At 42.9% G+C, this 10755-nt stretch overlaps 1 non-coding gene across 1 annotated transcript; it reads left to right on the forward strand.

Annotated features, from left to right (window-relative positions):
- Positions 1–549: 549 nt before the first annotated feature.
- LOC119946702 lies at positions 550–687 on the forward strand. Its single transcript, XR_005456459.1, has one exon. It is a non-coding gene; the product is annotated as a small nucleolar RNA SNORA7 (small nucleolar RNA).
- The last annotated feature ends 10068 nt before the right edge of the window (positions 688–10755 follow it).

The raw sequence follows: 10755 nt of genomic DNA on the forward strand, positions 1-10755 counted from the left end.
TTGTACATATTTATTCTATTTATTTTATTTTGTTAATATGTTTTGTTTTGTTGTCTTTCTCCCCCTTCTAGACTGTGAGCCTGTTGTTGGGTAGGGACCATCTCTATAATGTTGTCAACTTGTACTTACCAAGCACTTAGTACAGTGCTCTGCACACAGTAAGTGCTCAATAAATACAATTGAATGAATGAATGAATGAATGAATGAATGAATGAATGAATGTATGAATGAATGAATGAATGAATAACCTCTTTTATAGCCCCGGCTCCTGGGGTGCGGCAGGTGGATGGAAGAGAGCACTCACGAGAATCATGGTGATAATGGATGACTGATCTTTAAAGCCGGGATGGGGAAAAGGGGAAGACAGTCAAAGATGGCGGCTACAAGCAGAGCAGGGAAAGACCGGAGGGGGCAGCTTCATGAGGAGTCACCAAGGAGGGTTGAGACTACAGTTTTACTTCTGAGGAATGTCTTCCTCCCAGAATAGGTTATAAGATCCTTGAGGGTCAGGGACCACGTCTGATTTCCATCTATATAGTCTTCCTCAGTCCCCACTTAGGGTCACACCTGGAGAGTTTCCAGTACTCTACCAGTCTCGGCAATGGGAGGGAGAGCGAAGCAGAAGCATACTCATTCCATTCCTACCTTGGGCAGTGGCTAGTGAGTGGAAGGCAATCTGCTACAAATCAAAACTCACTTGTGCTGGGCAGTGGTGACATGGGAGACTGTCGAGGGCGGACACTCAAGTTTACTGCATGGAAGGAGGCAATGGTGAACCAATTCCACATTTTTATCCCTGGAACTCTATGGATTCACTACTATAATGATAGCAGATGGAGGTGGGGCATTCTGGGAGAGATGTGTCCATGGCGCCGCTATGGATTGGAGACAACTAGATGATACAGTGCCTTGCATATAGTAAGCGCTTAACAAATACCATCATTATTATTATGATTATATAAGACAGGACAATCTTCCTCAAAGGGTAGGACAATGTTCTACTCATACAAAGTGCTTAATAAATGCTATTACTACTAAGTCAGGGATTGTTGTCTACCAACTTTATTATACTGTACTCTCCCAAACACTTAGTACAGTGCTCTGCACCTAGTAAGTGCTCAATAAATACCACTGACTGATTGAGCAAGTAAAATTTGCCAACCCAGTGGTGGAACCTCTGACCCCTCTAGACCGTAAGCTTGCTGTGGGCAGGGAATGTGTCTGCTTATTGTTGTAACGTACTCTCCCAAGTGCTTAGTACAGTACTCTGTGCACAGTTAGTGCTCAGTAAATGCAATTGAATGAATGAATTAATAAATACATGAACGAAGCTCTGTTACTCATCTATAAGTGACTGAATATATACTGCTGGCTTGTTTTGGTAAAAATCACATATTTGACCTTAGTTCAAGAACTCATCTCCCATCTCTAGCATTTTTCCCAAGAGAAAGCTGACTGAGTTAAACATTTCAACCTGGCACAGTTTTCAGGAATGAACTGTGTCTTCAATACGAGGATGGCTTATAAAACATATTGCCCAACTCCTTTCCCAAAGGCAACGCTAGCATTACCATTCATTCACCCAAAGCATAGGTTCTGGTTCTCAAATGTACAGTTAGTGTCTGTTTATTTTTCATCCTTCCTAGTATACTTTGCTCCTAGTCTTCAGCAATTCAGAAACCCCCTGGCCCTATTAAGTGGTCAGCTGTGGGACCCCTCACTAATCAATAGGTCAATTGTACTTATTGAGTGCTTACTCAGTGCAGAGCACTGTACTAAGTATTGGATAAGCACAATATAACAATATAACAGAGCTGGTAGACACATTCCCTGACTGCCCTGAGTTTACAGTCTAGAGGATGAGCTCCCACATGCTTTAGGTAGGATGGCATCTTGTCTCCTTAATCTAGTTCTGGCCTTCATCCCCTTCCCCAGAATCCTCCCCAAGACCATTCTCTCTCCAGCAGCCATCCACTGCCACTTTTCCCTGCAGAAGTTAGAATTTGGATTAGAAGAATCTGTCCCCATCCCCCCAGTCTTGGCTTCATTGACTTTCACTGATTGAATGAGCATCAGAAAAAATGGGTATCAACCCTACACCCTAATTATCAGCCCCACAATGGACAAAGCAGATATATCTTTTTTCCCTTTCTTCTTTAAAAACGTATTGAGGTAGCCTATAATGACATTGGTGGGGGAGGGGAAAGTTAATGGAAATTTAATTGGGAAAAACTCCAATCCGTGAGGGAGCTGAACCCAGTAGCCTCAGAATGAGAGACAGACATTTTATCCGTTCGGCTCTGGCGTTTGGCTTGGCACACTTGGGCAGAAAGAAATATCATTTCGGGCAACAATCCCCTTTCACATTTTCCCACTAATACCGAGGGAACATTAGGGAAGTGAAGAAAATAGCTCATTCAACTTTGGATAGAAGGGCTATAAATTTCAAAGTTTAATGAAAAATCAGGCTTCGTTTCCTGTGTATTTTTTGTTCCTTCAAGCAAAGAGCAAAGTAATGATAAATGTTCAGACCCTTGGTACCCAAATTCCTCTCGGTTAATGGGGCTTGTTTAAACTGGGCCAGATTCTCACTCTATGGAACTTTGAGAAGAAAATCTCCCAGGCCCTGTGCACACTAACAAATTTCCTGGAGGTTTTAGCCACTCTTGGGATAACTTCAGCAATCATTAATGCTCACAAGTCTGTGCATACATAGGGCCCGTCAGGAAGGGAAAAAAGAGTTGAGGGCCCTATTGGAGAGTGCCCCCAGGAGCAAATTTTCTAGCCAGCAAGGACCAATGGTGGATTTTTTTGAATGATATTTATTAAGTGCTTATAAGCACTGGGGTACATACAAGCTAATCAGGTTGGACTCAGTCCAAGTCCCACGTAGAGCTCATAGCCTTAATCCCCATTTACAGATGAGGTAACTGAGGCACAGAAATATTATGTGACTTTCAAAGGTCACACAGTAAACAAGTGGCAGAGCCATGATTAGAACCCAGGTCGTCTGACTCCCAAGTGCTCTTTCCAGTAGGCATACTGCTTCCAGACTGTAAACTCCTCGAGGGCAGGGATCACATCTTCTGAGCCTACAGTCCCTTCCCACATGCTCATTATGGGGCTCTGTCTATGTCTTCAGCTGCCTGATGCCCTTCCTGTTGACAGGGTTGTCTTACTTGCTCCCCACTGCCCTTTGCTGTAGATACATATATTCCCTCCCAAGGGCATTTTCATCAAAAGCTGTGACAAGGAAGATGGACTTGAATTTGTGAATTTTTAATCTAAGGGAGGAATATCCCTAGAGAATTCATGGCCACTGGATGTTGTGTAGGTTGACAACTACCAGTAGGTCAGGTGGGGTTTGAATAAAATCACAGACCCTTGCAACCCTTAGTGAAAATGAGATACTTAGATTATTTGCTATTTCAATAGCAGATACTGCTTTCGACTCTCATTACCGAGGATAATGGTCAGCTCAGTTTCCCTTTTCAAATCGTCTTCTGAGTTTATATCCTAGGTGTAAAGGTGTATTATCCCAAGTGCTTAGTACTCTGAAAACAGTAAGTGCTCAATGAATATGGCTGAAAAATTTTTTTAGAAAGAAACAATGTAGCTTTGCTTGACTCCCCTCTGCTTGTGTCCACTCCAGCACTTACTACAGTGCCTGGCACATTGTAAGTGTTTTAACAAATAGCACAATTAATATTATAATTATTGTTCCATCAATCAATCAGATTTATTTGGTAAACAAACTGCTCTTTCCAGCCACACATACACTGGTAGATGACTTTCATCATCAGTGGTGTTGTCTTCAACTATGTACAGTTTTCCTTCACATTCATTACACTTATGTGGAATTTATTTATTGAATGCCTACTAAATACAGAGCACTGTTCTAAGTACTGGAGAGGACAAGGGAGTGAGTAGACAGAATTCCTGCCCTCAAGAAGTTTACAGTCTAGCTAGAGAGACAGATATTAAAGTAAATTACAAGTAGAGGGAAGCATTAGACTAAAAATGATGTATATGTGAAATGTCATTGGAATGGAGAAGAGGAGGCTGTTGGTAATAAATTGCTGAGGTGGCATAGAACAGTTGAAGTGAGAATTGGGGGATATGAGGTTTTCTTCCAAGAAGTTGTAAATATTTTCTCCCCATCTGGTATAACCCTACTGAACTTAATACTGAACCTTCCTGTGTGCAGAGAGAGTACAGTGCAAAAAGGATGACAGCCCACAGTGGGCTTACAGTCTAGAGGGGGACAGTATGGTTTTCCCCTCTAATACTGTGCTCTGCATATAGTAAGTGCTCAATAGATACCACTGATGATTGACTGATTTCCCTCAAGTAACGAGGCCAAAGAACTGTCATATGATGCTGCTCAACTTCACTAAACTTCTCTGGACCTCGGTTCCCTCATCTATAAAATAGGGATTAAGACTGTGAGCCCCCAGTGGGACAACCTGATCACCTTGTAACCTCCCCAGTGCTTGGAACTGCTTGGCATATAGTAAGTGCTTGATAAATTGTATTATTATTATTATTATTCTTACTATATATGTGTAGTATAGAATCCAGGCCCTTCTGATTCCCAGGACCGGGCTCTATCCACTAGACCACACTGCTTCCCTGTTGGGGCCAGAAGCTGGAAAGGCCTCGTGAAGATCTTGGGAAACTAGCAGCATCTCGAGAGCTTGTGAGGGTGGGCAGGTGAGGGTGCTGTGTGACCTTGGGCAAGTCACTTCACTTCTCTGGGCCTCAGTTCCCTCATCTACAAAATGGGGATTCAATCCCTGTTCTATTACTATAATACGATATATATTATATACATTTATTATTATATATTATATATAATTAATACTATTACTATTCCATTTATTTTGTTAATGATGTGCATCCAGCTTTATTTCCATTTATTCTGATGACTTGACACCTGTCCATATGTTTTGTTTTGTTGTCTGTCTGTTGTCTGTCTCCCCTTTCTAGACTGTGTGCCTGTTGTTGGATAGGGACTGTCTCTATATGTTGCCAACTTATACTTCCCAAGCACTTAGTAAAGTGCTCTGCACACAGTAAGTGCTCAATAAATACGATTGAATGAATGAATAATTCTCCCTTTTGAAAGGCAGAAGGTTGAGGATGATGATGAAGTCTCCCATCAAGACCAGCCAATCAAGCAATCAATGAGATTGATCACCTACTTTGTGCAAAGCACTGTCCAGGCCAGTGGCAAGAGGTCAGTGGTGTGATAAGTGAGATCGCGGTACAGAGGAGAGAAGCAACAGAGGAGTGAAGTGTCCAGGCTGGTTTGTAGTAGAAGAGTAGAGACGCTTACATCACTATTAACAAAATAAATGGAATAGTAATAGTGTTAATTATATATAATATATAATAATATATATAATATATATCGTATTATAGTAATAGAACAGGGATTGAATCCCCATTTTGTTGATGAGGGAACTGAGGCCCAGAGAAGTGAAGTGACTTGCCCAAGGTCACACAGCACCCTGCCTGCCCACCCTCACAAGCTCTCGAGATGCTGCTAGTTTCCCAAGACCTTCACGAGGCCTTTCCAGCTTCTGGACCCAACAGGGAAGCAGTGTGGTAGGAGGGGCCAAAGTGATTGAGTGCTTCTGTTTGAGGTAAGGGGCGGGGTCCTGTAATTAGTCCTGTGACCACATCATCAGCCTCCTAGACCATGCTGCTCCTGCCTCTCCCATCCCCAGTCCACACTTTGACTTGGTTGCCCAGATCACTTTTCTAAAAACACCATTCTGTGTAGAACTCCCCACTCGTCAGAAAGCCCGATGGTTGCTCATCCCTCTCAGCATCAAGCAGAAATTCCTGAGCATTTGCTTTAAGGTGCTTAATGAGCTCTCTCTCCCTTGCACTGCTCAACTTGCATCCCAGCTGACGCCTGACTCTCCTGTCAAGCCAACATACTCACTGTACCTTCTTCTCCTGTCTCCGACCACCTAACTCTTGCTCACATCCTGCCCCCAGCCTGCACTCTTCAGACCACTCTTCTCTCCACCTTGAAAATCCTTCTGAAAATACATCTCCAAGAGATCTACCCTGATTACATTCTCATCTCCCTGACTCAATTTTCCTCAACTTCCACCTAGTGTTTCCATGTCTCCCCTTCCCATAACACTTATGAACATATTTTTATATTCCACTGCTTGAGAAGCAGCATGGTCTATGGGAAAGAGCATGGGTATGGTAATCAGAGGATATGGGTTCTAATCTGCTTCCACCACTGTCTACAGTGTAATCTTGGGCAAGTAACTTAACTTTTCTGTGCCTCCTTTCCTCCTTTGTAAAGTGGGGATTGAGAATGTAAGCCCCATGTGGGACAGGGACTGTGTCTGTTCCAATTAGTTTGTATCTACCCCAGCCCTTTGAATGGTGCCTGGCACCTAGTAAGCACTTAACAAATATCACAGTTATTATTATTCCTCCTATGTGACTAATATCTGTTTCCATCCCTAGATTGTAAATTCCTTGAGAGCAAGGACTGAGCCATTTAATTGTTTGGTACTCTCTGAAAGATTTATTTTAGCACTTTGCAAACAATAGGTGTTTTAATAAATACCATCTGTTGATTGATAAGTGGAAGAGATAAGATTGATCAGAAAAACAAGTGGTCTTTGGAAAAGACTATGGGCCTAAGAGTCAGAGGACAAGGGTTCTAACCCTGGCTCTTCCACTTGCCTGCTGTGTGCCATAGGTGAAGTAACTAAACTTCTCTGGGCTTCAGTTTCCCTGTCTATAAGTGAGAATTAAATATCCATTCTCTTCCAATCTAAGACTTGAGCCCCAGATAGGACAGGGATTGTGACTGACCTGATTATCTTTATTTACCCTAGTATTTGGTCAAGTTCTTGGCCCATAATTTGCGGATCACCTCCCCATTCCCTGCAACCCCTGTCTTCTCTTTAATCTCTTTTGCTACCTTTGTAAAAATGAAAACCAAAATGACCTTGTCCCAAACAATTTAGCCCTTCACTTGTGTTTGGAGAATGCTGACTATTAGCTGGTAAGCTCCTTGAGGGCAGGGACCATGCCTTTTATTTTAGACATGGTGCCAATCATGTATTGTGCCAGCCACACAAAGACATAACACATTATTCGATAACACTATGATATGATTTGGATTAGGGTGTCACATGTTGGAAGAATTAGGGAACATTCTGCCAGCCACCAGAGTCTGTTTTGGATGTAACAAGATCCACATATTTGGCACAAGTAGATTAAATGTTGGAAGAAATTTGTGTGCATGTGTGTGGCATCAGTCAAGGCATGTACTAGCTCCTTGTGAGCACTTTTTCTGCACACTGTAAGAATTACTACAACACCTCAGTTCCTGCCTCAGTCTTACTGTATTGTACCAAAAAGTGTTCTGTGCTTCTTGGTGTCCTTGTAACTTCACATTATTGAATAGAGCAAATTAGCCACATGTTGCAAGGGTTTGAAACATTCTGCCCTAACAACAGAGGAATTTGTAACCAAAAATGTCAGTCACAGTGGAATCTTCCTTTTTACCTCTCCTCCTCCCGCTCCCCACAGCACCTGCATATATATTTGTACAGATTTATTACTCTATTTTACTTGTACATGTTTACTATTCTATTTATTTTGTTAATGATGCACATTTAACTTTAATTCTATTCTGACAATGTGACACCTGTCCACATGTTTTGTTTTATTGTCTGTCTCCCCCTTCTATACTGTGAGCCTGTGTTGGGTAGGGACTGTCTCTATATGTTGCCAACTTGTACTTCCTAAGCGCTTAGTACAGTGCTCTGCACACAGTAAGCACTCAGTAAATATGACTGAATGAATGAATGAATCGTCATGCTCTCTACTCCATTTATCCATTATTCCCACTGAATTACAACCCTCTGTAGCACTTGTGCTTAAATCGACTTACATATGCTATTATTTAAGCACTTATTCAGTAACATATCCATCTTTTCATTCTTTTTTTCCTTCTACCGATAAATTATTTTGTGGCTGTCCCAGCTCCTACTAGATCATAAGCAGCTTTTTGGTGGGGGGGTTTATGGTATTTGTTAAGTGCTTATTATGTGTCAAACTCTGTTCTAAGTGCTAGGGTAGATACAATTAGGTTCGACACAGTCCCTGTCCCACCTGGGACTCACAGTCTAAGTAAGAGAGAGCTTGAAGGTAGTACTCATGTCTTCTAACTTTATTGTTTTCTCCTAAGGGGTTATTACAGCTTTCTGCACCTAACACATTCTAAATAAATGCCATTTACCAATGGAATCCATGATTACTCCATATGATGCATTTTCCCCATCATTCAAGATTCTTTAAGAACACAACTATTCCTCCTCCTCCCCCTTCCTCTCCTCCTTCGCCTCCTCCTTCTCCTCAGCCTTTCTCTCTGGGAGTATCAAACACAGGCCATGTGGCTCGTAACTTTCATTTTTGCAATCTACAAAAATCTTATAAGAAAGACATCAAACCTGGAGTTTAATGGCTGCTGGCTATTCCCAGCACAGTCGTGACCATGAGATCTTTTACAGAGATGGGAGGACTCCAGGGTGAATCTCTGCTAGTTCAGATGGCGGCCTCAATCTGGATCTTGGCCTGCTGCGGAAGAAGTCTCCTCTCAGGAGGCAGGTCAGCTGCTGCTGCTTCCATGTCCTGGAGGAAAACCCAGGCCTGCCGTCCCTCCTGCTCACGCCACGAGGGGAAGCTCAGGCGCTTAGTACAGTGCTTTGCATGGAGTAAGTGCTCAATAAATACAGTGAATGAAGCTCAGAGACCAACCGACTCAAAAGACCTGGACTCTAATCACAACTCCTCCTCTGGCCTGCTGTATAACCTTGGGCAAGTCACTTAGCCTCTCTAGGCCTCAGTTTCCTCATCTGTAAAAATGGGGCTAAATGAGATTATATCCAATTTGATCACCTTGTACCTCTGCCAGTGCTTAGCAGAGAGTTAACACTTAATGCCATAATGAAAAGAAAGAGCATGGGCTTGGGAGTTGATGGACCTGGGTTCTAATCCTGACTCTTTCCACTTGTAAGGTGTTTGACCTTGGGCAAGTCACTTAACTTCAGTTACCTCATCTGTAAAATGGGGATTAAAGAAGTGAGCCCCATGTGTGACATGTACTGTGTCCAACCTGATTATCTTGTATATTCCTCAGTGCTTAGTACAGTGCTGGTACATGCTTAACAAATACCATTAAAAAATAATTAATTACATTTAATCACCAGTAAATGGAATCTGAATCCATGGTCAACCTCCAAAAATAGGCATTCCAGGAAAGGAAGGGGCTTGAATAGGTGTTTATGGCCCCATGTGCCCAGAACTCTGCTTGGAAGGAGGGGAAAACTAGAGTCGGAAAGACCTGAGTTCTAATCTTGGCTCCTCCAACTGTCCACTATGTGATCCTGAACAAGTCACTTAACTTCTCTGTGACTCAGTTACCCCATCTGTAAAATGAGGATTAAGACTTTGAGCCCCATGTAGAACAGGGACTGTGTCCAACCTGATTAGCTTATATCTACTCCAGCACTTAGCACAGTGCCCGGCACATAGTAAGGGCTGAATGAATACCATTAAAAAACAAGAAAGAAAGAAAGAAACCCAAGGTGTGGACTCAAGTGGAAACAGAGCCTTCCGGGTTCTGATGGTGAGGAGCGGGCAGGTAGGGGTGAGGGGAATGTAGACAGGACACTGTGAAAGTAGGTCAGGAAGGGATACCTGGTTTTGGATTTAATAATAATAATGGTATTTGTTAGGCGTTTACTATGTACAAAGCACTGTTCTAAGCACTGGGGAGGTTACAAGGTGATCAGGTTGTCCCACAGGGGGCTCACAGTTTTAATCCCCATTTTACAGATGAGGTCACTGAGGCCCAGAGAAGTTAAGTGGCTTGCCCAAAGTCACACAGCTGACAGTTGGCAGAGCCAGGATTTGAACCTATGACCTCTGACTCCAAAGCCCATGCTCTTTCCATTGAAACACGCTGCTTCTCTTTGCAACTCATCTTCCCTAGACACCATTATAGAATCAGAAGATCCTAGAGGGACCTCAGAGGTCTAGTGCTTAGTTAAAAAAATCCAGCACTTAGTATGGTGCCTGGCACATAGTAAGTCCTTAACGAATACCATAATTATTATTCAGTGCCCTGCCTCAGAAAAGGTGAATGCCTCAGCCATGCCAGATGGATTGTCACCTATTCTCTTTCTGATGTTCTTAGCAATTGCCAATTATTAGGGTATTTATTAAGCACTTAGTACTGGGTTAGAGACAGGATAATCAGATCAGACTCAGTCCCTGCCCCACATGAAGTGCACAGTTTTTCTCATTACAGATGAGGAAACTGAAGCCAAGAGAGGTTAAAGGAGTTGCTCGAGGTCAAACAGCAAGCCAGTGGAAAGGTTGGGATTAGAACCTGGGTCTCCCAATTCCCAACTCCTTGATGTTTCCACTAGGTGAGTCCCCATCAAGCCAGCAGAGCCTGTGCCCTCTACTCACAAATCTTGTCGGGACCGGTAATTCTTAACCTCAGATTACACTCTGCATTAAAGGAGAAAAACACCCAACATCACCCTGCTGCTCCACTTCCACCCTTCCACTCACAGGTAGGCTTGAAAATGTAGAAATGCTCGCATTTGTTTGAAGAACTCCCCTGGCCCACATGACGGTCCATTAGCCCACAGCTCAGGGGGCTAAATTTAGCACCCACCCCTCCCTGCCTTCACCTCG

The sequence above is a fragment of the Tachyglossus aculeatus genome, chromosome Y2 (assembly GCF_015852505.1).
Source record: "Tachyglossus aculeatus isolate mTacAcu1 chromosome Y2, mTacAcu1.pri, whole genome shotgun sequence".
In the NCBI taxonomy this organism is placed as follows: Eukaryota; Metazoa; Chordata; class Mammalia; order Monotremata; family Tachyglossidae; genus Tachyglossus; species Tachyglossus aculeatus.